This window comes from Carassius carassius, chromosome 3, assembly GCF_963082965.1.
Source record: "Carassius carassius chromosome 3, fCarCar2.1, whole genome shotgun sequence".
In the NCBI taxonomy this organism is placed as follows: Eukaryota; Metazoa; Chordata; class Actinopteri; order Cypriniformes; family Cyprinidae; genus Carassius; species Carassius carassius.
In genome coordinates this window covers 45,080,409-45,107,168 of record NC_081757.1, presented here as the reverse complement: position 1 = coordinate 45,107,168, position 26,760 = coordinate 45,080,409, and the positions used below count along the sequence as shown (strand labels likewise).

At 42.1% G+C, this 26,760-nt stretch overlaps 1 protein-coding gene across 33 annotated transcripts in view; it reads left to right on the top strand.

Annotated features, from left to right (window-relative positions):
• LOC132127777 (receptor-type tyrosine-protein phosphatase delta-like) overlaps positions 1-26,760 on the top strand; it is a 394,068-nt gene that overhangs the window by 205,587 nt on the left and 161,721 nt on the right. For all 33 annotated transcript variants that reach the window (XM_059540138.1, XM_059540149.1, XM_059540057.1 and 30 more), the window contains exon 7: positions 12,425-12,462. The gene's annotated coding sequence lies outside the window, so the exon portion shown is untranslated. The remainder of the gene's footprint in view (positions 1-12,424; positions 12,463-26,760) is intronic.

Here is a 26,760-nt window from a genome sequence, read left to right as displayed (position 1 = left end):
CAACCTTCTTTGGAGACTGAGGAGAACAAGGTACAGAAGAACCTTTGAGAACATCAACATGTATCCCTCTCTTTTGAAACCTCAATGCTTCAAACCTCAAGACACTGCAGCTCCTGGTAAAAACAACAATTACTGGAACTTTACTCTCTCTCACAGCCAGGGCTCTAGACTGAGACTAAAATTGAAACTCAATGTCTTGACGTGTACTTCTATTGCCAGGAGAGATTGAGCTTTCACATGAAGAACAACTCACAAGAAAAACAAGATGCCAATTTTGCACTATACCAATGCTTGGCAGCACATCTAATTATTATCATCAGGATTACTATCATTATAACCGTACCCCAGACCACTGTTTTCAAGCAGACGTGTACAGAAAAAAAGCTGTTGTCTGAAGTAAAAATAAAAACACAATCTAAGAAAGAATTGCTTCGGCTTGGACATTCTTCACAAGCTATAATGTGTAAAATGTCTTGACATATCTTTCATCAGTTCATCGGTCATCTAATATTCACGTCTATTTCAGAGCATGGCCATGTTTTAATTCCTCTTCTGTTTAATGTCTACCGATTTCTTAAAAATCTTCCAAGGATCAGTAAACACCATGAACTGCAGAAGGGGTCTGAAGAGCCCCTCAGGGAGCTGTTCAAAAAGGCCCCCGTAACAAAGTCAAAGGAAATTGATTTGCACATTGTCTGTTAAGAGGCTTTCATGGACTCGCTGGTTATGGCTCGGCTGGAGAAACGCTGTCCTAGATATGGATTTACTTCAGCAAAAAAATAAAAAAATAAATTAAATGGAGTTGGATGGTTTATTGTAGATCAATGTAGTGATAATCACCGTCCAAGATCCAGCAGTCTTTCACTGTGATCTGAACCAAGTGTTATAACGTGTGTGTGTGTGTGTGTGTGTGTGTGTGTGTGTGTGTGTGTGTGTGTGTGTGTGTGTGCGCGCAAATGCATTTTTAGAATTGGAAAAGAGCTGCAGGAAATGTTTGTTCCACTAAATACAATTCCGACATGAATTTTATGCTAAAACTCGAATTGTTATGAACTATCTTTTACAATACACATTTCTGTATTAAATAGCTTTTGTTACTAAAATGAAAAATGTGGAAGTTTTTGCAAGGAGTCTAAATCATATGCAGCACTACGAGTACTATTAGGACTGTGTGTGTGTGTGTGTGTGTGTGTGTGTGTGTGAGTGTAATAGCTATTCCATTTTCTGTGACAACTATAATACATATTAGTGTGATGAGAAAATGCAGGTCATTAACCAGCAGGCTTTATGGCAGGAGTTCAGTGTGGGTGACGTTAGTGACACATTCGAGGAGAGAGAGAGACTGCGTTTCCTCTTCCTGTCTCACTCAGCTGGCTGTTTTCTCTCATTCAGTTTTCAGTGCTTCTCAAGGCCCTGTTTTTCTCAGCTTGCTGTGTATCTCCCCCATCTTTCTTAGCTTCCTGTTTCACACAGTTTCCTCTTTCTTTCAGCTTCCTATGAATGTCAGTTTCTTATTTTTTGTCTTTCTCACCTTCCTGTCTTACCCATTCTTTTGTCTGACTTTATTTCAGGTCTGTTAGCTTTTTGTTCATGTGGCTTCCTGTCTCTTTCGGCTTCTTGTCTTTCATTTTGCTGTTTGCCGTCCTTCTGCCTCACTCTGTTTCCTGTCTCTGTTAGCTTCTTGTCTGGATCAGGTCAGTTCTGGTTTTAGGTCAGTTCTAATGTTAATTAAGACATAATCATCAATAGCTGAAGCTTCCAAAGACAGCGAAAGATAAAGATAGACAGAGATGGTGCTGAATTATGCAAGATGAGTTTCTGTCAGAAAGTGCTTCACGTTCTCTGGAGTTCTATGGGTTCTGACAGGAGCAGGCTTCCAGTCAGCTTCTCTCATCTCCAGATCTGATTTATGAAGCGTTTCAGATCACCGTCGTAATGAGGTACCTGTATCAGGGCTAAATGAGGTCAGCGTGAAGGGCTTTATGCGGGAGGTTGATTATGAGTAATGACAGATACTATTAAAAATATGAGACGTCAGTTCTGTGATGTTTGAGGAAAACAGATCTGAAGCGAGATTCTCAGAAGGAGCAGGAACATTAGGAGCGACCAAATCAACAGTTTGGTACATTCTGAAAAAAAAAAAAACACACACACACACTGGTGAACTCAGAAACATAAAAAGAACTAGACATCCACGGATGACAAAAGTGATGGATGATCAGAGAGTCCTCTCCATGGTAAAGAAAAACCCTTTCAAAATATCCAGTCAAGAGAAGAACACTCTCCAGGAGGCAGTGGTGTCTCTGTCAAAGTCTACAATCAAGAGAAGACTTCACCAGAACAAACAAAGAGGCTTCACCACAAGCTGCAAACAGAGCTAGATTAGACTTTGAAAAAAAAAAAAAACACTCTAAAAAAGCCAGATCACTTCTGGAAAAGCATTCTTTGGATGGATGAAATTAAGATCCAGCTGTACAAGAATGATGACAAGAAAGAAGTCTGGAGAAGGTTTGGAACAGCTGATGATCAAAGCACACAACATCATCTGTGAAACATGGAGCAGTGTGATGCAGGAGCATGGCTTCAGTGGCACTGGGTTACTGGTGTTTAGTGATGATGAGACAGAAGATATAAGCAGCCGAATGAACAGATAAGTGTATAGAGATATACGCTCTGCCCAGATTCAGACAAATGCAGCAACGCTGATTGAACGGCGCTTCAAAAAAATGATGACCAAAAAACAGCAAAAGCAACCCAGGAGTTTTTAAAGTAAAAAAAAAGTGGATTATTCTGCAATGTCTGAGTCAGTCTCCTGATCTGAACCCGATTAAGCAGCATTTCACTCTAGTGAAGACAAAACTAAAGGCAGAAAGAGCCAAAAAACACACAACAACTGATGTCAGCTGCAGTAAAGGCCTGGAAAAGAAGAAGAAGAAACGTCTCCATTACGTATGGTAACCCTCGTTCCCTGAAGGAGGGAAAGGAGACATCATGTAGGATGACCGATGAATTCACTTGGGATATAGCTTAGATAGACCAAACTACTTCGAGTGTAAACAGAACGAACCCAAGCACATTGGCATGCGATTATTGCATTCAGCTGCAGCTGATCACAGCTGGATCATCGCATGACCCAGTGACCACGCAGTAACCTTCGTCACTCATAGCATGAGGTCCGTTGTGGTAAGGAGTTCTTTGAGAACTTCCAAGTCATGTTTATGCTTGTGCAGGTCCCTCAGTGCATTAGCCTGGTGCACTTGCAACAACGCCATAGCATGTAAGGCGGAGGCAGCTTCTCCACAGGACATGACATTCAGCCAAGTATGGTAACCCATACTCAGAATTCGTGCTCTGCATTTAACCCATCCAAAGTGCACACAAACAGCAGTGAACACACACAAACCGTGAACACACACCCGGAGCAGTGGGCAGCCATTTATCTGCAGCACCCAGGGAGCAATTGAGGGTTCGGTGCCTTGCTCAAGGGCACCTCAGTCGTGGTGTTGTCGGCCCGAGACTCAAACCCACAACCCTAGGGTTAGGAGTCAAGCTCTCTAACCACTAGGCCACGACTTCCCCCTAAATCAGAGCCAACGAATGCCTGAAGGCCCGGGAGGGAAGCAACGGTTTGCCCCGCCAAGTGGTAGTGGCATTTGGACACAATTGCATCGCAAGCGACCGCTCCTCCTGGGGGACTCCCATGTCTCCCGAGAGTGGTGAGGGAAGATGGGCCACTGGGGCGCTTTCTGGCAGTGAAGCTCATCATTCACCTATGGGTAGAAAGGCACTAGGACGGGGCCCTAAGAGTGAGCCACCCCAAAATACCGATCATCCAACCTCTCGGCGGTCCGGCAAAGCATAACCATCATCTCCAGATCTGAATCAGGCACTGCTGGCCGCCCAGAGGGTGGCAGCGCTAACACATCTTCCTCCCCAGAAAAGTCTGGCTCACTTTCCAATGCATTGATCGACATTCGAGCCACGAAAGATACAGGTGATACCCCCGTGGTGAGGGGGTCTACAGCTCCACTGGTATCAAAGCGCTGGCGGACTATGTGCTACTCACTCGACACGGGAAAACCACCACCGCTGAATCGCTGTACCACCAATATGAGAGCCCTCGAAGAGCGTGGTTGACTCATCTTGCCGACTCAAAGCAGGAGATCAAGAGCAGAACGATAGAACCACTCGGCTCCGAATCAAAAAGCTGAAGATGCGGTGCACCTGTTGCCTACTTATACTTTAGCTGTGATCAGCCGCAGCTGGATGCAATAATCGCATGCCAATGTGCATTGGCTCATTTAGCTTACACTCAAAATAGACTGGTCTATCTAAGCTAAGCGATATTCCAATTAGACTGAAAGGGAACCCAGTCTCTGATGATGACCATGAGAACAGACTTAATCGAGTCATTGTCTGCAAAGGATTCTCAACAAAATGATATATATATATATATATATATATATATATATATATATATATATATATATACATAGTGGCAGGAGGAGCAACTGACACTGTCGGTGTGGCGTCAGGCCTTGGAGAGGCTTTTATTAACAGAAAATAAACCAAGAGGGGGAATAAAAGTGTCGAAAGTAGGAAGAGTGTCCTTGTTTCGTAGTGTTACGGGTTATAGAAGTAAAGCTACTCACTTACTTATGCAGTTTTGTCTTGCTACACTATTAGCATTAGCCAGTGTTTGTGTGTGTGTGTGTGTGTGTGTGTGTTTGTTTTTTGTTGTGCTCTCTTAAGAGGAAACATTGCATCTGTTTCTGACAGCTGTGTCAGTGATGCAAACACACTGGACACGCTCACAAACAGCCGTATGTCTCCACACTGACTGTCTAACGCTCAGGATTCACTCTCACCCAAAGCATACAGTCGCCATGTTCCAGCTTCCGCTGTCATTCACACAATGAGCATCTCCAAATCTGATCCGGAGAAGAAATAATAACAATAATAATAATGTGGATAATCTTAACGGGTCCTGCACTCTATGCAAATGAAGGCAATCACCTCCCTTGTCAAGCTCTGTTAATTGCCCCCTCTTTAATTTCATGAATAAATATCACATTTTGAAGCGAGCGTGGCCGGCCCTCTGGAGGAGAGCGCTGAGTGGGAGGATGTTGGGCTGGAATAGTAAGCGTGTGCCGTTTCTATCAGCACAGGATCAGCCAAGCCGTTCAGACGCGGGACAGAACAATCCCACCACAGACGGGGGACATGCTTGCAGCTAAGACTGTTGATCGCTGGGCTGTTCATGCTTTTTGCATTTACACATTTGGCAGACACTTTTATCAAAAGTGACATACTATAAGACATTTTATCATTTTATTTTTTTTTATGACTAAGGTGTTGTGAGCACCAAATGCTACTGTTTGAGCTACACTACATTACACGAGCCATTCATTTTTCTTCTTCTTCTTAACCTTTATTTAAAAAGGAAAGTCACATTGAGGTAAAACCTCTTTTAGAAGTGAGACCAAAAATTGCATTCAAAATAAATGTTTTTGTTTACATAATAAATATACACAGTAGGGTTGGGTGATTTATACAAGTCTGGCATCCGACGGTGTCTACAGTGAAACACTGAGAAGGATGACATCAGCGGGGGCGGGACGGGTGTTTCTCATACCCAAAGCATGAATCCTTACAAGGGAAAACAACTAAAGCCCAATTCATACTTCTGCGTCAAACCTAGCCTAATTTTAGACCTGCCCTATTGATTTATTAATGACCTTGATGCATGAATGTTGATGTACCGTGATATTCTGAGGAATGTTAAAGAACTCCATAGAACACATCCAAAAACTCCTAGTGTTTGTTAGCACTGCTCTGTCTTACACACGTGTGTTTGTGTGATGTGGCTCCTCGGTGTCGGATGTGTGATGCAGATTGATTAACCTCACTTTTTAATTCAGCAGCACCACATCCACTCTCCATCAATTTCTCGTAAACGTAATTAAACGATTGCTGCGAGTTGCAAGTCCCCGCGTGTAATTGCTCACATTCACGTCATGTTTGGACACAGTCGGCCGTAATATAAAGCCCTCAGAAGCTCTTCTGATCAGGCCAGAGCTGTGCGGATGCTGGAGCTGTACTTTATTAAGTCTAAATGAATGTAAAGCTATAAATAACCACAGATGCTCCTCTGATCTCAGCTGTTTCCTAACACACTTGATTTCCCCGCACTTTGAGCGTCTTCAGAGCTTCATTGTGCTGAATATTTACCAGAAACTTCCACACGGATGGGTCGGCACACGAGAGCCTGGAGTTACTCGTCTTTTTTGTGTCTTGTGCTCTAATTCCCTCCTCGCTGGCGTTCTAATCGTAACAGAAGCGGGCAGATCAAACAGCTGTGTGACACATCCAGTTCTCCATAACATTAGATGCGTTGTTCAGCATCTGTGCTGTCACAACAGACTGGAACGGCACAGGTGTCAAACACAGACAGACACACTAAAGACAATCCGTGAAAACTTGCATTAACAATCCATAGATCAATATCGCTCTCACTGTGCTTTTACAGTCGATCGACATGTCAAAGTGTAACATCACGCAGAGTGTTTGCAGTTTAATAGTCGCTCAGGATCCCATTCAGCAAAACGCCCCCAAAACTCAAGAATGCTCAAAATGCAAAAATGCTTTATATTATTATAAATTACATTATTTATTGATCACTCATGTCTTTTGTCATGTTGCTGTGGAATATTTTTTTATATTATTATATTTATATTATATATAAATATATTTAATATATAAACATAACATATTTTCTTAAATATATATATGCATGTGTTTGTATTTATATAAGCAATAAGCTGCAGAATTATACTACAGACAACAGCCTTGTAAAATCACAAAGGACTTATTGCTTTAATATATATAGACTGTGTGTGTGTGTGTGTGTGTGTGTGTGTGTGCGTGCTTGCGCTGTGTGTGTGTTTGTGCGTGCGTGCGTGCGTGTGTGTGTGTGTGTGTGTGTGTGTGTGTGTGTCTTTTCCATATCTCTGATCATGACCTTCTTGCTCCTAAACACCAGACATGAATCATGTAGCTCATTTCATATTGTGTGTGTATTTAGGGGCACATACACACACACACACACACACAAACACACACTCACACAGACACACACACACACACACATACAGTACATGTATTATTACTATATGGATGTCTTAAGATTATGTTATGTTGGTGTGTGTGTGACTGTGTGTGAGTGTGCATGTGCGTGTCTGTGTCTGTGCGTGTGTGTGTGTGTGTGTGTGTGTGTGGGGGTGACTGTGTGTGTGTGTGTGTGAGTGTGAGTGTGCATGTGCGTGTCTGTGTCTGTGCGTGTGTGTGTGTGTGTGTGTGTGTGGGGGGGTGACTGTGTGTGTGTGTGCGTGCGTGCGTGTGTGTTTGTTCAGAGCAGATTTTCAGTGTATTGTGGAGTTATTAGTATTCTGACTATCTCTGTTCTGTTGTTCTGTTGCACATTTTTCCCTGCGGATAGAATCGTCTGTGCATTTGCTCTTATTAGCATTTGTTTAATTATTTCATGACGTTTAACTCCTACCATTTTTGACCAGTTAGTTATCATGTAAAGGGTTAGCAGCATCGTAATAATGAGGCGATGCAGACAAACACACACACACTCACCTGTGGACACTGAAGGTCATGCTCGGCTCCCGGTCAGCAAACGGCCCTCGGGGATTCTGGACGTTTGCTTTTATTTGCTTTAACAATGGTTTTCTCACTTAACAAGAGCTGAAACATTTTCTTCAGGCCTGGAAGAGCTTCAAGTGACTCAAACCCTCTCACAATGATCCACCGTAAAGTTTTATAGCAGGATAAATCTCTCAGTGTGTGTGTGTGTGTGTGTGTGTGTGTGTGTGTGTGTGTGGCTTCCATACTTCTAGCAATCTGGCTCATTAGGTTTTATTTCGGTCAATGACAAATCCGAAAGATCTACTCCCACAACAACACAAACTTCCCATAATCCTAGTATAGTCCTAGTGCAGTTACAAGCCTATTTAGATCTGCATGGTATTCTTGAGGTGTTCCAGTCTGTTTTTAAAGCATTTCATAGTGCAGAGACTGCACTTATAAAAGTTTTTAATGATCTTTTGATTTCAACAGATTCTGGAGATTCTACAATCTTGATGCTTTTAGATCTTACAGCAGCCTTTGATACGGTTGACCACAGTGTTCTTATCTTGCGTCTCGAGCACAACGTGGGGACTCTATTAAAATGGTTTAGATTATATCTCTCAGCGAGAGTATTTAAAGTTGGGTATGGGGGCTTTACTTCTCCAGCAGCACCAGTGACATGTGGAGTACCGCAGGGCTCTATTTTGGGGCCGATTCTCTTCTCCCTTTACTTGCTTCCTTTAGGTTCCATCTTAAAAAAGCATAACATTAGTTTCCATCTGTATGCAGATGATTTTACAAATCTACCTGCCTATAAAACGTAAGGGTGAGGATTCGATAAATAGTCTGTTAGAGTGTTTTTATGATATTAAAGCATGGATGGCTTTAAACGTTTTACATTTTAATGAAAGTAAAACTGAAATTATGATTTTCAGACCTAGCAGTTTTACTAGCACCTCATTATATACATGCTTATACATGCTTATACATGCTTTTATCACCACTCGCCTGGATTATTGTAATGCTTTATATATAGGAGTTAACCAGGCCTCTCTCTCTAGATTGCAAATAGTACTTTGGCTAACCTCGGTTGTTTTAAATGTGCTTAACAAATAAAATTGTATTGTATTGTATAATAACCCAGTGACCTCTGTGTGTGTGTGTGTGTGTGTGTGTGTGTGTGTGTGTGTGTGTGTATTAGTTCTGTCAAACGATTAATCGCATCCAAAATAAAGGTTTTTGTTTGCATAGTATATATTTGTGTACTGTGTATATGTATTATGTATATATAAATACAAACACATGCATGTATATATTTAAGAAAATGTGTTGTTTTTATAAATATAATAATCTAAGTATATAAATGTATATACATGTAAATATTTTCAAAATTTCTCCTGAATATGTGTGTGTATATTTATATGCATAATAAATAAACAGTATACACATATATTATGTAAGAAAAAATTGATGGGATTAATCACTTTTAATCGTTTGACAGCACTAATACTGTATTTATATGTATAAATTATGAAATTGTATAAACATATTTTGTTTGTCAATACAGACATTACTTTTCTAAAATCTAGATTTCATGAGGATTTTTTTCTTTCATTATATTCAAGATTTGTGATGATTATCCTCTTATGTTTGAATATATTTCATTATAGTTTTGCTTCATTTTATCTTTAAACGTTAGCAGTCTAAATACTCCTAATGAGGACTTCGAGAAGTTTAGAAGGGCTCATATCATTTCTTGACCTCTGGAAATCTATTATCAAAACTGAAGTCACTCTTCAGTCCAAACAAAGAGAAAGTCATATATATGGCAGCAAAATAACAAATCAAACAATAAAACTGGGCTATTACATTCTAGAGGTCAAGCAGAATAAATTAATTCATTAATTTTGGTGCAAAATCACCTTCACTAATATTTTAAATGGACTTTAGCAGATAAGAAAATGTAAATATTGTGTGCCATGTGTCTTCTAACTCTTATAAACACTGGTCTCAGAGATTCAGATTCTCAGTGCAGAAGTGGATAATGGGGTCTTCATGTCTGGAGCGCAGAGTAAAAGCTGATGCATTTGGGGAAAGAGTCTGTTTGTGAGCGCAAGAGCGACCCCCACCACACAGACACTTATTCTGAGGAAGAGAGCTGTTTCTCCCAGCACACACACACACACACACACACTTTCACATCCAGCTCATCTGAATTTCTAAAGCTCTGCTTTCACCATGTGTAATTTCCACACGACTGGAGCAGCATCCCAGAATGAGCCGAGATGATGTTATTCCACCATGTTACAGCAGAACTCTGTGTGTGTGTGTGTGTGTATTCCCTATGTTATATTAACCAAATGTCCCCAGGAGTATAGCAATAGCAGTAATTTACCATGATTGAACTCATGTACAGTAAAGGCTAAAGGCTGCAGCTGTGGTTTAAATACAGTAATAACATTTTAGGTTTCACAGATTTAAATTTACAGTTATTTCACATATATCACATTAACTGATAAAATGTTAATATAGCACCCTACTGAAGTACTAAAATATGTTCTGTACTTTCATAATATACTGATAACCATGAAAACTCATGTAGTAAAGAAAAATACATATAATTAATGTAGCACGTTTTCCATAAACTGAGGTGAACAGTAATCTGGGTTAAAACTGTGAAATTAAATTAGTTTTACCTTAAAAAAGGGATATTTTAAGACAATTGATTTGAATGCAAGGAGTACACTAGAATTTTACATATTTCTGCTACAAACTGTGTTTAATATTCATGGAACTATTTTGAACATTTAATTAAATGCCATATGCAGTTTATTGTTCAACTGGAATACCAATAATAAGCAGAGGGAGGGAGGATAAAAATAATAATAAAATTCTGCTTAGTGCAGGACTTTTAAATTAAAAACAAGTCTTAAACGGACGTGACTCTTATTTTGCAGTGTCTTAACAATTTCCAGTTGTTGATTCAAACAGATAAGGGAGATTCATTTACATTTATCTGACACTTTTACCCAAATTGACTTACAATTGCTTTATATGTCAGAGGTCACACACCTCTGGAGCAACTAGGGGTTAAGTGTCTTGCTCAGCGACACATTGGTGTCTCACAGTGGATTCGAACCCGGGTCTCTCACACCAAAGGCATGTGTCTTATCCACTGCGCCAACATCACCACATTTCCACATTCTTACAACCATTTACAACATATTACAATATGAACCGAGTGTGAAAGTGCTGTATTCATTAGTTGTGATCTGCGCTGAGCCTGTAACAGGACCACTCTTTTCATTTGAATGTGCAGCGCTCTCATTTATTCAAAAATATCCCCTTAAAAAAGTTTAATATTCACATTAGGCTGTATAGTGATTCCTATATTTACGTCTACAAATTTAAGACCTGTAAAAAAAATCCCAAAGCGCATTAGTTCACACACATTGATGATTACTCACTAATGCAGGTGAATTATTCTTGCACTGTTAACCAATTAACAAGTTTTTACCGAAGTGTTTCGCCATTGAAATTAACTTGCACTGCTCTCAACACTGAACACACTGAGACTGGTTAAGCAGAAGCAGATTCTGGACGTTTGTCTGGTTGTGAGCGTAATGGACTTTAACTGGTTGCAAAGCCTCAAGGAACTCCAGAACCAATTGAGAGAGTGTTGAGGAGTCCTGTGAGGGAAGTGTCTTCAGAGTTTAATGAAGACCCATGGGACGATGTGATGACAGCGGCGCCGCAGCCAATCAGGAGCTGTAAAACTCCATCAGCCAATCACACTCACGACAGACGCCCGCATGGGAAAAACACGCACTGAACCGAACCTGTGCATGAACCAGCAGGTGGAGCCCGTGCTCACGTTCTGCGTTTTGATTGGCTAATGGCTTTGTCAGTCGCTGTGGGACTGAACAGATAGACAGCTGAAATTATGTTCACATGTAGAAGAACAAACTGAACTTCCAAACACACTCATACACTTAACACAACACCATCTTCAATTAAAAACTGAAATATTTTTGTCATGCCACTGGGCTAGATTTACCATTACCATCTTTTGTCATTAAAATAGTACTGTCAGGATTGACTAAAGATGAGCAGTGAAGACTTATTGCTGAAAAGGCATGGACACAGTAATGTCTGCACCTGACCTTATTGAATATGCATTTGTAGGAGTTTCCCTTTCAGACACAAAATTTATGGCAGGAGAGTATTAAAATGAATCATGCAACGCAGTTGACTAACATTTTTACTTGTCAAATTACTGGTGTTTGTGTTATTATTTAACACCCCCAAAAAAAACAATGCCTTAAGCTAATTTGCGTCTGAGTCGTAAGTAGATCGGTTTAATGTTATTTGTTCATATGTTGTCAGTATTTCTGCACTAATACTCATTTTTTATGATGTCTTGAAAGAGAAGAACACAAAACAACAGAAGTATTTCTAGTCTTTACTGTCACTCAAACTCATGTTGTGGCCATCGAGAGCAAAGTCTTCTGCATCGCTGATCGCTCACAGTGTCAGAGAAATTCACTTAAAATGAATCAACGGTTTTCACAGATTGTCAGCTGTCCAATAATCTCTGACATTTCAGTTCAATTACTCGCCAAACGAATGCTTCCCACACTGAGCCGCCGCTGATGGTGTGATGAACTTTACAGCGGTGTGTTTCCTCTTTCCCTCCGCTGACTGATTCCTGAGATTAGACTGATGGGACGAGCGAGGCGCTTTCATGTGTGTTTGTGTGGTTTTAAATTGAACTGCTTTTGTTTTTCAGCTCCTGAGTCCTCAGGATCTTCACCAGGGCTTTCAGAGGTAACGTACCGTGGCTTCTGTGCATGTGTAAGCGTGTTCGGCGGTGGGCCGACGTGCTGACGGAGGGCAGGTGTAGCGCCTCAGCAGCAAAACCGTCTCACACACACACACACACATTGTCTAGTTTGCTGATTGTGAAATCATTGTGCTGAGCCTTTGTTCTCTCTAAATCTTGACCATCCAATCAGAACCGCCGCTGAGCTGTGACTGACAGTGATGAATGCCCGCCCTGATCCAATCAGCTCTGTTAGCACGAGCAAAGCATGCTGGGAGCATCTCGACAGAGACGCTGGCACGTCATTAATACAAACTCTGAGGAAACAAACAAAGGCAAACTGAAGTGTTTTATCCACCTACAGCACGATCCATCAGTGCAGAGAAACTCGCTCAGACATCAGCTCATTCTTCACATGGCTGGCAGACAGCGTGTGTGTGTGTTTGTGTGCGTGCGTGCGTGTGTGTGTGTTTATTTGTTTGGATTGTATCACAAGCTTCTCTCACAATGATTTTGCCTGTAAAGAAAAATGAAAAGCGCAGAAAAACATATCAGAGTTGCAGGAAACATCTGCCAGGTTTCTTTTTATGTGTGATTCCCAAAGCTTGCTTTATTTGCCAGAGCAGCTAAACACTAACTGAACTACATCATAGAAATATTGTCACGTAATTTTTGTGACTGAATTTGCTGCAGCACTTCTCAAAACTATAAGCGATATTTGTGGAAAATGTCCATTGTTGTTTTGCAGTGAAAACCCATCAGTGATCATGAAGTACTTATTGAACTAGTGTTAGTGACAGTAATGGTTATTTCTAGATGATTCCTGACATCATCTGTGGTAATGCATTTATTCAAACAACATTAAAAAGAGAAAAAAAAGTACTTTAATAAGTCCACTGGTAAATCAAGCATTATGTGGACTAGCAAATATGCACCCCATATTACAATATATTGAGTATATATAGTAGTTAAATGCTAACAAATAAATATATATATTAAATATTAATATTACAATTTAATTGTATGTTGTGCTTAACATAAATGAGTCATTCATGTAAAAATATTGATAAAACCAATTATCTGTCAATTTCTAATATTGCCTCCCATTTCCTGGGGTTAACTTAACCTGTTAAATCATCATAATACATTTACCAAGCTGCTCACATTGATAAATAAATCAGCAGGGGCCTGTACCATGAAGCCGGTTTAGCTGGCTAGCCAGGTAAGATTCAGTTTAGTTTGCACCAATCCTGGGTTTAAGGTACCATGAAAGCGGCTTGGCTTTTAGCGGCATCCACAGCTAACCTGGGGACTGTACCATTTACATTTTACATTTAATCATTTAGCAGACGCTTTTATCCAAAGCGACTTACAAATGAGAACAATAGAAGCAGTCAGGTCAGCAAGAGAACAACAACAGTATACAAGTGCCATGACAAGTCTAGTACAGAATGCATAGCCAGGTTTTTTTTTTTTATATAAATGAAAAGACAAGAAAAGAAGGAAAAGTGCTAGTATTAGTTGGTTAAGTGCTAGCAAAAAAAGATGAATCTCTAGATGTTTCTTGAAAATGAGTAAATGAGTAAAGACTGTACAAATTGAGATTGGGAGGTCATTCCACCAGCTGGGCACAGTCCAGGACAAGGTCCTTGAGAATGACTTTGAAACACTTTGGGATGGCACCACAAGGCGTTGTTCACTTGCGGAGCGCAAACTTCTGAAGGGCACATAAGATTTAACCAGTGAGTTTAGGTAGGTTGGTGATGTGCCAGTGGTCATCTTGTAGGCAAGCATCAGTACCTTGAATTTGATGCTGATGATTTAATGATTTAACCTGATGAGAAGAGGAGTAACGTGAGCTTTTTTTGGCTCATTGAAGACAACCCTCAATGCTGCATTCTGGATCAGTTACAGAGGCTTGATAGTACATGCAGGAAGAGCCAGGAGAGCATTACAATAGTCCAGTCTGGAGAGAACAAGAGGTTGGACTAGAAGTTGGGTGGCTTGCTCTGACAGGAAGGGTCTAATCTTCCTATTGTTGTATAAGGCAAATCTGCAGGACCGTCGGGTCATCTGGTTGGAATGAGACGTAGAGTTGGTGTCATCAGCGTAGCAGTGATAAGAAAAGCCATGCTTATGAATGACAGATCCTAATGACGTCATGTAGATGGAGAAGAGAAGTGGTCCAAGTACTGAGCCTTGAGGAACCCCAGTAGCAAAGTGTTGTGACTTAGAAACATCACCCCTCCAAGACACACTCAAGGACCTGTCAGAGAGGTAGGACTTAACCCACAGGAGTGCGGTTCCAGAGATGCCCATCTTTCTGAGGGTGGACAGGAGAATCTGGTGATTAACAGTGTCAAAAGCAGCAGACAGGTCCAGTAAGATGAGTACTGAGAATTTTGAAGCTGCTCTTGCTAGTCGCAGGGCTTCAGTAACCGAGAGCAGAGCAGTCTCAGTTGAGTGGCCACTTTTGAAGCCAGTTTGGTTGCTGTCCAGGAGGTTGTTCTGTACAAGGAACATAGAAAGCTGGTTGAACACAGCTCGCTCATGTGTCTTTGCAATGAATGGAAGAAGGGATACCGGTCTGTAGTTTTCAAGAAGCGCTGGATTTAGAGATGGTTTCTTGAGCAGTGGGCTTACCCGAGCCTGCTTAAATGCTGAGGGAAATGTTCCAGAGTGAAGAGAGAAGTTGATAACGTGAGTAAGCGAAGGTATGACTGAAGAAGAGATCACTTGAAGGAGGTGAGTGGGGATCGGATCAAGTGGACAAGTAGTAGGATGATTGGACAGGAGAAGTTTGGAAACGTCCATCTCTGAGAGTGGGGAGAAGGAGGAGAAAGAGTGTGCGTCGGTCATTGTGAAATTGTCCTCAGTCTGCGGTGTGGAGAATTGGTCACTGATGGTTCTTGTCTTATTTGTGAAGAAAACTGCTGTAAGAGTCAATGGAGGAGGTGGTGGAGGCGGATTAAGAAGAGAAGAGAAAGTTTTGAAGAGTGTCCGAGCATCACAGCAGCTTTTAGTTTTGTTGTGGTAGTAGGATGTTTTAGCCGTGAAGACATTTACAGAGGTCGGTAGAGTTTCTTGATTTCTGCCATTTCCTCTCTGCAGCCCTGAGTTTAGAGCGATGTTCATGGAGAACCTCGGAAAGCCAGGGGGCAGATGGGGTGGTGCATGTTGGTCTAGACAACAGTGGGCAAAAGTTGTCCAAGCAAGATGTTAAAGTGGAGCAAAGAGTGTCCGTAGCGCTGTTCGTGTCCAGAGCTGAAAACTGAGAGGGTGCAGGAAGCGAGGATGAAACCACAGAAGATAGGTGAGATAGAGAGAGTGAACGTAGGTTCCGTCGAAAGGTGATCTGCGTTGGAGTGTGTGCCGCTTCAGGAGTAAGTGCTAGGTTAGCAGTAATGAGGAAGTGGTCTGAGGTGTGCAGTGGAGCAACTGAAGAGTTGTCCATAGAGCAACAGCGCGTGTAGATGAGGTCCAGTTGGTTGCCTGATTTGTGAGTCGCTGTAGTAGACACTCGCTTGAGTCAAGTCAAGTCAAGTCTGCTTTATTGTCAATTTCCACATGTACATTACATACATACAGAGAATCAAAATTGCGTTACTCTCAGACCCCAGTGCATACAGATAACAATAACATTAAAGCCTAAAAAAAACTAGATCAAATATAAAATGTAGATACAACTATACAATAAGGGAATGTAAAAAAAAGACATATAATAAAATCAAAAACAAAGTTAAATAAAGCAGTGCAAGGCAAATGGTAGATAGAGTGCAAATCAATGAAGTGAACAACAGTGCAGATAAAAGATTTTTAGTGAAAAAACAAACAAACAAAAAAACCTTATTAAGTCTGATTAAAGTGACAAAGGGCTCAAGAGCAGTTATTTTATTTAACTGACTGATGAGGTAGTGGAATGACGTCAGTTCAATGCTGAATGAGGTAGTGAGCAGACCAATGCTGCACAAAGTGACTGGTGCATGCCATCATATATTAGTGGGGGGGGGGGGGGTGTGGGATCTGGGGGGGGGGTTCATAGTTCAGTGGTGCCTGGGCCAGAAGAGGGGAGGGGGGGCAAGTTCGGGAGGGAGTTCAGCTTCCTGACAGCCTGATGGATGAAGCTGTCCTTCAGTCTGCTGGTCCTCCCTGATGGCAGCAGACTGAAGAAGCTGTGTGACGGGTGAGTTGGATCACCTGTGATGCAGAGGGCTTTGCGGGTGAGACGGGTTCCATAAATGTCCTGGAGGGAGTGGAGAGAGACACCATTGATCTTCTCAGCTGCTCTCACTATGAGTTGCAGAGTATTTCGGCAGGACGCGTTGCAGGCACCATACCACACAGTGATGCAGCTCGTCAGGATGCTCTCGATGGTGCCTCTGTAGAAGGTGTAAATGATGGGGGTGGGGCTCTGGCTCTCCTCAGTTTGCGGAGGAAAGTAAAGACGCTGTTGTGGTTTCTTGGCCAGTGCTGCAGTGTTTTCAGTCCAGGAGAGGTCCTCTGTGATGGGCACACCCAGGAACTTGGTGCTGCTCACTCTCTCCACAGGCACACCGTTGATGGTCAGAGGAACGTGCTGAATATGTGCTCTCCTGAAGTCAACAACAATCTCCTTCGTCTTCTCTACATTCAGAGAGAGATTGTTGTCACTGCACCACTTGGCCAGGTGGCTCACCTCGCTCCTGTAGTTTGTCCCATCTTTGTTGCTAATGAGACCCACCACAGTCGTGTCATCTGCAAACTTAATGAAGAGGTTGGAGTTGTGTGACGGTGTGCAGTCATGGGTCAGCAGAGTGAAGAGGAGGGGGCTCAGCACACATCCTTGGGGGGCCCCAGTGTTCAGTGTGATGGTGCTGGATGAGTTGCTGCCGACCCGTACTGCCTGAGGTCTTCCAGTCAGAAAGTCCAACAGCCAGTTGCACAACGAAAATTTGAACCCCAGCTGGATCAGTTTGTAAATAAGCTGTTGAGGGATGATTGTGTTGAATGCAGAACTGAAGTCAATGAACAGCATTCTGACATATGAGTCCTTTTTGTCCAGATGTGTGAGTGCTGAGTGGATGGCAGTGGCGATGGCGTCATCGGTCGACCAGTTGGACCGATCTGCAAACTGGAAGGGGTCCAGGGAGGGGGGGAGGGCAGACTTGATGTGGTGCATGACTAGCCATTCAAAGCACTTCATGAGGATGGGGGTAAGTGCAACAGGATGGTAGTCATTGAAGCAGAATGGAGATGGCTTCTTCGGAACTGGAATGATGGTGGTAGTTTTGAAACATGTGGGAACAACAGCCTGACTCAGAGAGTTGTTGAAAATTACTGTGAAGACATCAGTGCATTCTGCTGCACAGTCTTTCAGTACACGCCCAGGGATGTTGTCAGGACCTGGAGCTTTGCGTGCATTGATCCTGCTGAAGGATCTCCTCATGCTGTCTGGGGTCAGCGTCATCACCTTGTTGCTGGGAGGAGGTGGAGTTTTCTGTGCAGTGGTGCTGTTTTGTTGCTCAAAGCGAGCGAAGAACGTGTTCAGCTCGTTCAGCAGAGAGATGTTGTTGTCACAGGTCTGTGGTGGGGGCTTGTAGTCCGTAATGGTCTGTATCCCCTGCCACAGGTTCCTAGTGTCTCTGCTGTCACTGAATTGATGAGCTATCGTCCTGGAGTGCTGTCTCTTAGCCTCTCTGATGCCATGGGACAGGTTGGCCCTGGCTGTTCTCAGGCCCACCTCATCTCCAGCTCTGAAGGCAGCGTTCCGTGTCTTCAGGAGTCTGTAGACCTCCCCTATTATCCATGGCTTCTGGTTGGCCCGGACAGTGATGTTTTTTGTGACCATTACATCATCAATACACTTGTTGTTGTAGGCAGTGACAGTCTCTGAGTACTCCTGGAGGTCAGTGGTGTTATTGCATGTGGCAGCCTGCTTAAACATGTCCCAGTCAGTTGTGTTGAAGCAGTCTTGAAGAACCTCTGCTGATCCTTCTGGCCACACTTTAATCTGTTTGTGAACTGGTTTGGCGTTTTTAATGAGTGGTCTGTATGCAGGCATTAGCGTGATGTGGTCTGAGGCTCCGAGGTGGGGGAGGGGGAGGGCTTTGTAAGCTCCTCTCTGTGTGGTGTAAACAAAGTCCAAAATGTTATTACCTCGTGTTGGAAAGTTAATGTGTTGGTGTATTTTTGGAAACACTCTTTTTAGGTCAGCATGGTTGAAATCCCCAGCTATGATGAGAAAAGCATTGGGGTGTGCTGTCTGCTGCTCACTGATGTGCTGGTACAGTTCATTTAGTCTGTCGTTCCTGTTGCTGATGATGTTGAACGGGAGAATGTGCACTGAAATGAGCAATATAGCAGTATATTCCCTCGGCAGATAAAACGGCCGGCACTTAATAATCATAAACTTCACCAGGGGTGAGCAGTGTTTGCTGATCACAACAGTATTGCGGCACCACGCGTCATTGATGTAAACACAAAGCCCGCCGCTGCGGGTTTTTCCTCCTGCGATGAGAGCTCTGTCTGCTCGATTAGATCAGATTAGATTAGATTAGATTCAATTTTATTGTCATTATGCAGAGTACAAATACAGAGCTAATGAAATACAGTTAGCATCTAACCAGAAGTGCAAGAATATAGTGTTTTATATACATAAAAGTGCAGAGTAAGTGAAGCTATGATATACAGAATGTACAGTGGAGTTGCTATATACAGTATTGAGCAGAGTATGTACAGAATATAAATAGGAATGCAAATGTAGGGATTGTATGTACATTATGAACAGAGCAATGTAGGATTATATATACATTATGAACAGCAGCATTGTGAGAACAGTGAATATAAGTACAGTTGGATGAGTGTGTAAAAGTATTGTTAAACAATGTATTACAGTATATACAGAATAACAGTAGTGCAATTATGTTTTTATAGAAGTATTTTACTGTGCTTTGTACAGTAACAGCTTTAGACAGTTTACAGTAATGGCTAGAACAGTGTGCAGTTTGTGCAAAATATGATAAGTGCAAATGCATGTGTGTAAAGTACTGTGACCAGTGCAGTAAAAGAGCAGGTGCAGGTTAGATTGGTGGGGTGGCATTCAGAAGTGTCACAGCCTCAGGAAAGAAGCTCTTCTTGAGCCTACTAGTGCGAGAGCGTAGGCTCCTGTAACGCCTGCCAGATGGAAAGAGGGTGAAAAGTCCATGGTTAGAGTGAGAGGCATCCTTAATGATGTTCCTTGCCCTGCCCAGACAGCGCTTCTGATAAATGTTCTCAATGGATGTTAACTGGGTGCCGGTGATCCGTTGAGCAGTTTTCACCACCCGCTGGAGTGCTTTGCGGTCAGATGCAGAGCAATTGCTGTACCATACTGAGATGCAGTTCGTGAGTATGCTCTCAATGGTACAGCGGTAGAATTCAGAAAGGATCCTGGAACTCAGGTGAACTTTCTTAAGGCTCCGTAAGAAGTAAAGGCGCTGCTGTGCCTTTTTGACCAGTGTGGAGGTGTTATGGGACCAGGTGAGGTCATCAGAGATGTGGATGCCAAGGAACTTGAAACTCGACACACGCTCCACTACAGCTCCGTTGATGTAGATGGGTGTGTGTGCATGACTCCTAGTCCGCCTGAAGTCCACAATCATCTCCTTAGTCTTCTGGGTGTTTAGTTCCAGGTTGTTGGTGGCACACCACACAGCCAGGTGCTGGACCTCATCCCTGTAGGCTGACTCATCGTCATCCTTGATCAGACCGATCACTGTGGTGTCATCTGCAAATTTTATTATGGTGTTGGAGCCATAAACAGGAAAGCAGTCATGGGTGAATAGGGAGTACAGGAGAGGGCTTAGTACAAAGCCCTGTGGCACGCCGGTGTTCAGGGTGATGATGGAGGATGAGAGGTTATCTAACTTAACAGCCTGAGGTCTGTTCGTTAGAAAGTCTAGAATCCAGTTGCAGATGGGTGTGCTGAATCCAAGCTGGCTGAGCTTGGAGATCAGTTTGGAGGGGATTACTGTATTAAATGCAGAACTGAAGTCTATGAACAGCATTCTCACATGTGTGTTTTGACTGTCCAGGTGGGTGAGGGCAGAGTGAAGTGCCATTGAGATGGCGTCCTCTGTTGACCTATTGTGGCAATAGGCAAATTGGAATGGGTCTAGTGAAGCAGGGAGACAGGATTTTAAGTGGGATGCAACCAGTTTCTCAAAGCACTTGGCAATGATGGGGGTGAGTGCAACAGGACGGAAGTCGTTAGGGACCGAGGCAGTGGAGTGTTTCGGTACTGGAACGATGGTGGAGGTTTTGAAGATAGTGGGGACAGTTGTTTGGGTCAGGGACAGATTGAAAATGTCCGTGAAGACCTCAGCCAGCTGCTCCGCACAGGCTTTAAGCACACGACCAGGTATTCCGTCAGGGCCAGCTGCTCTCCGTGCATTCACCTTACACAGAGTGGAGTAAACATCTGAGGTGGAGAGTGTGAGAGGCAGTTTACTGGGTTGATGCTCAGCTTTGAGTGAGATCTCCTTATTATTTTGATCAAAACGAGCATAAAAGTGATTTAGCTCATCTGGGAGGGAGGCAGAGCTGGAGGGGGGCACAGAGTTAGGTGGTTTGTAGTCTGTGATAGTTTGTATGCCGTGCCACATACAAACCACAAGATTTAAAGTGTTCTTCAATCCTCTGTTTGTGTGCGAGTTTGGCCTGGCAGATACCCTTCCTCAGGTTGGCTCTGGCTGAGCTGTAAGCCTCTCAGTCTCCAGACCTGAAGGCTGCATCTCTTGTTTTGAGCAGGAGGCGAACCTCTCTGTTCATCCAGGGCTTCTGATTGGGGAAAATTTTTATTTTTTTGTGTGTGGTCACTCTGCCCACACATCTGTTGATGTGCTCCAAGACAGAGTTGGTGTAAGTGTCAATGTTGATCTGAGAGTGTGTGGTGGCCGGGGCAGCAAACTGACTCCAGTCTGTGTGCTGGAATTGATGTTAGAGAGTTGAGTCAGCACCTTCCAGCCAGATTTTAACAGTCCTTATTGTAGGTTTCACACGTTTGATGACCGGGGTATACTTGGGGAGCAGGAACAAAGAGAGGTGATCAGACTGACCCAGGTGGGGGAGGGGTGTGACTTTATAGGCATCAGTCACATTAGTATAAACGTGGCACTCGATAGCACTTCAGCTGGCCGAGCTGAATACCGCAGTCTGGAACGCTGTTGCTGAGCCATGTTTCCGTGAACACAAAGACACAACAGTTTCTTACAGTCCTCTGAGTTGAATGTAGTAATCGAATGTAGTCCAGTTTATTGTCCAACGAGCGTACGTTAGCCAGTATGATGGTGGGGATAGATGGCTTGTGTTGGTTAGCCGTTAGCCTATCCCGGATACCTCCATGCTTACCCCTTTTCTGCTTCCTCTCACACCGCTTTTGGAGCCTCCATTGTGGGCGAGATGCAGTAGTGGGGGTCGGTGATGGTGAAGGCCTCCGTAGCAGACCGAGATCCCACAGCTGTTCCGCATGCGCGGAGTTTAACTGTAAAAATGCGGTTCTGCTAACATTGAGCAGAAACTCATGACTGTATGCGCGCTTACAGACAGGTTGATGCAATGACGACGTACAAACACACTGCGACGCACAAGATAAAAAACACGAAAACACCGTTCTGTCGGGACAGAGAGAAGCCGCTGCGTGTGGACAGGGTGGGTTACAGTAATGGCATGTGATTCAAATGAACCATTACCTGTAGGTGATGGCTGAGGATCAAAATTCCATTCTTTTGATATAAGGAGACGAGTACCTCCACCCCTCCCAGTGGTACGAGGAGTGTGGGAACAAGTGAAATTAGTGGAGAGGGCTGCGGGAGTGATAGTGTCTTCAGGTTTGATCCAAATCTCAGTCAGTGCCATGAGGTTGAGACCAGAATGAGAAGCAAAAGAAATTAAGTCTGCTTTGTTAACTGCAGACTGGCAGTTCCAGAGACCAACTTGAATAGAGAGCGTAGTAGTAGTAGAGGTCAGAGGGACAGGCCGTAGGTTTGTCGGACAGGCCTTCCTGCGATGTACATAGCGTGCTCTCCAAGTGTTAGTAGTGTTAGTAGAGATCTGAAAGCACATAGTGACTACAAGTGTAAAAAATAAGTATTTGAGAACAATTTGAACAATTGAGAACAACATTTGCTCGGTGGAGTTGCGCAGGTAGAGTCGATACCAGGACACCATGATGATAGCTGAACAAACTCAGAGTTACAGGATTAGTTTTGAGTTGACAAAAACAAACCTCTACAATCCGACTTTGCTGGTACCATGATGCTGTTCATCAACTTTCTTTGTCAACCCAGGCTTTGGTACAGGCCCAAGGTCACTATTGCTAAAAAAATAGAGCCATGCAAATAGAAGTCTGACTTTAATTCATTCATTTAATTCATTCATCATAGAGTCGTTTTATGATTTATATAATTATTGTGATTCATATTATTATTTATCTTTTAAACACAAGCAATTTTAGTTTAACAGTTATTTATCAATTATAAATTGTTTATTTAAAATACATATTAATGTATACAGATCATGCCATATAAATAAGCTGTAGTATCAAAAGATTGCACTATTTAAAAAAGAAAAAATCTGAAGTCTCTATCACTATATATTTTAAAATGTATAAACTAACTTAACAAGTTTCACTTGTGACTGCACAGATAGAACAAAAATTTATTTTATTTTTCCTCCATTTTTCATATGACATTTAAATTTATCGTATTCTTCAATCTCTTAAAGGTACAGGTTGTAGGACTTGCCACTGGAGGGCGCACTACCAAAACAATAACAATTGTGTGGTTTGATGACGCTAAGAAGGAGCGTGGAACGATGGGATTTGTTATCTTCTACCCAACTGGAGACTTAGGTCTCTGCAGAGCAAAAGTGGGCGTTTATCACCTCGTGGGTGTTTTCTAAACTGCTGGGTGTTTCTATATCATGCAATCTAAATAAGCCCCCTTACCCAACCCCACCCCTAAACCTAACGTCACTATGACGTCAACCAATCAGGTATCATGGTGTAAAAACACCCTGATCTGGTAACTCCCATTACTTTCCTGCAGAGACCTATACTTGGCCAACTGCTGATGGCCATCAATCATACGGAAAGATAAATCATGGATTTAACGTGAGTTCAACGATTTGCGCAAGTTGATTACATACAAAGTCAATGTAAAGACAAGATCAGACTATGCATCAGACGCGTCCTCGCGCGGGTCTAGAGACGCGATGCCCCGCATTTGCCATGTATGCCTCATAATACTAATCTTGTTGATCGTTATAATAGCATACATTTTTTGTAAAGATACAGAATAGTCAGATTCAGGTTTATATTGGTTTGGCTAGATTTAGTTTGAATAAGGTTTGGTTAGGATTAGTTATGGCTAGGTTTGGTTATTTTTATTTAGGTTTAGTTAGAGTTTAGGTTAGGTATAGTTATGGTTATGTTTAAGATAGATTTGGTTAGGATTAGATGAGGTTTGTCTGTTAGGTTTAGGCTAGGTTTGGTTAGATTTATTCATGATTAGGTTTAAATTAAATTTGGTATGGTTTAAGTTAGGTTTGGGTAGATTTAGTTATAGTTAGGTTCAAGTTAGATTTAGTCATGGTTAGGTTTAGTTATGCCAGTGTATGAGACGTCCTGATTAATCTAGTCAATTAAGAGAAAGAGAGAGAGTGTTAGGACCTCCAGGCATAATTAGTAGATCTCTCTGCTCCGTCAGCTCATGTTAGACACCACACACACTCTATGCCATGTGTTGTACTCCATATGAGACTACAGTACTCTTCATATTCCAGTCACACACATGAACACAGCATCACAAACTGGTGAGGAATCTGGGCCACTGACACAGTCTGACTCATGACCTCTGAATGTCTGTAATCGCTTTATCAAACACATGCCTTACTTCGGTGAGAGAGATGTTTGTATAGTTACAGCATTGACCTTGGACCCTCTGACCTTTGACCCCGCAGGCTGTGAAATAGGCTTCATGTGTGTGTTTCTGTGTATCTCTGATAAAGCTCTGCATTCATGTCATTATTATTCAGATCAGATTTTTTTGTTTTTTGATCTGAAAGCGTGTGTTTGCGGAGCAGAAATCGGGTGATTGTTCGGGGCGTCGTGTGTTCGGTCTGTGAGTTCAGCTTCCCCCTCAATAGGCCCAATTTATGTTTTAATTACTGGGATTCACCCAGCCAGAGTTCACACACACACACACACACACACACATGCACACACACACACACACACACACACACACACACACACACACACACACACACACACAAGCTGGTGGTGGGGTTGTTGCCGTATTAATGAATTATAATGTGGTGTAAGCTTTCTTCCTGCTGGAGTGGGATGAGCTGTTTAATACCTGCTGGACAGACTTTATTAATGAGTCTTTAATCTGACCAGCACGTTTGTGATGCTGAGCTCATAAATATCATTGACAGCTGTGATTAGACCTCATCAATACAGCCTATAACTCTCTGTACAATTAACAGAACCAACCATTGTGTGTGTGTATGTGTGTGTGTGTGTGTGTGTGTGTGTGTTCTGCTTTTGTTGCACACTGTATTCACTCATGAAGTCATCAAGCTGACTCAAACACGCTAAGACAAACAGCACAGGTGAGTTAGATATAGGGTCACTTCATGCATTTTTCTCTGATTGTGAAAAAAAAAACAGGTGTAAATGCCTGGATTTCATTTGATTGCTCAAACCATATCAGAAGGTATTTGATGTTGAAATGAGTTGATAATGAACCAAATGAAGTGCTCATCTGTTGCTTTCGTTGTGGCGAACTCTTTTAAATTTGCATATAGCATGACACATTTATGTGGCCAAGTGTAAATGGAAATGTTTTAACAAATCATATAGCCATCCAATCAGAGAAAACGCATGAAGTGACCAGGTGTAAACAGGAGAAATACAGCTCATATCATAAATTAACTAATATAAAGGTGAACTGTTTATTTATTTGCAGTTTGACGTCCTGAAGGCAGCTGGGGTTAGTTTCTGTATGAAGTGGTTTCCAGAAAAAAATGCTGTTTATTTTCTCAGATGTTTAAACATCCAAGATGTTATTAAGAAATACAATATAGAAAAAATATAAAAGCCATTTTCATTTTAGAAGTCATTTAAATTAATCAGACAAACAAACGAATAAATAATTTATTTTATAATAATGATGATAATAATCATAACTGTCTTTTTTTCGTTTCTGCCCAAATTCAGCAATGATGCCCAATCCCATAAGTCTTATTTTTTTTTTTTTTTTGAACAAACTAGTTTACTATAATATTCAGAGACACACAGCATACATAAACATGGCTTAAACAGTCAATTTTTAATGAGAACGATTTTAATGACTTTTATGGTATTTACAGTCAAGATTTCTCTGTCATATTTACCATCTTGAGTTTGCTGCAGTGCACTGTGGGCAGAGGATTGAGTGTTTAGCGTGATGGTCTCTTGAACCCTCTGTGATGTGTGTCAGTGCTGTCTAGCTAGGCGGCTCACTGGAGTCTTTGTGAAAGGAGAGAGGGTCGTCTGAGACGTCCAGCTCATCAAACACTGGGAAACTGATGAACGTGTGGAGGCTGATTTATATTTTAAAAAATAAAAAATCTCTTTCTTTCGGTGTGAGAGAAGCGACAGATTGACGTTGCGGCTCTGAGCTGTAAAATAGAGGGAAGAGACACAATATATGTGATCAGTCAGAGAGAAAGAGCGCTGGACAGAGAGAACTGTGGGAGTCTGAGGCCTCGATTCATTACCACGGGATCCCTGAAACTCACAGCAGTGTGAGCAGACACGTTCACCTTCATCACCAGCATCCTGACTGACATTAAAATTGTCATCATTTCCAAACCTGTATGGCTTTCTTTATTCTGCTGCACACAAAAGAAGATATTCTGAAGAAGCTGGTGACCAAACGCTGGCTTGTAGCCATTGACTTATATTTATTATTTTTTTTTTTTATTATTTTCTGTCGAATCACGATTTCGATTGCATTTCAATTAATTGTGAAGCCCTACTTCAGATTATAAAAAAAGGTAAGAAAGAGATAATTCTGCAAAAGGAAGTTATGACAAACACTTGATGGGGATTAAAGTAAATTTTGAGTAAAAGTGTACTAATAATTTCATAAATAGTCTGATGTAGCTTGATGCTAACGTTAGCTCTAATGCAGCTAATAGCAGGTGCGGCTCTTCTTCATAATGCATTTCTGTCACAATAATTCACATAAGGTGAAGAAAGCACACAGGATTGTTTGCGAGTGAGTTTACAGGAGATG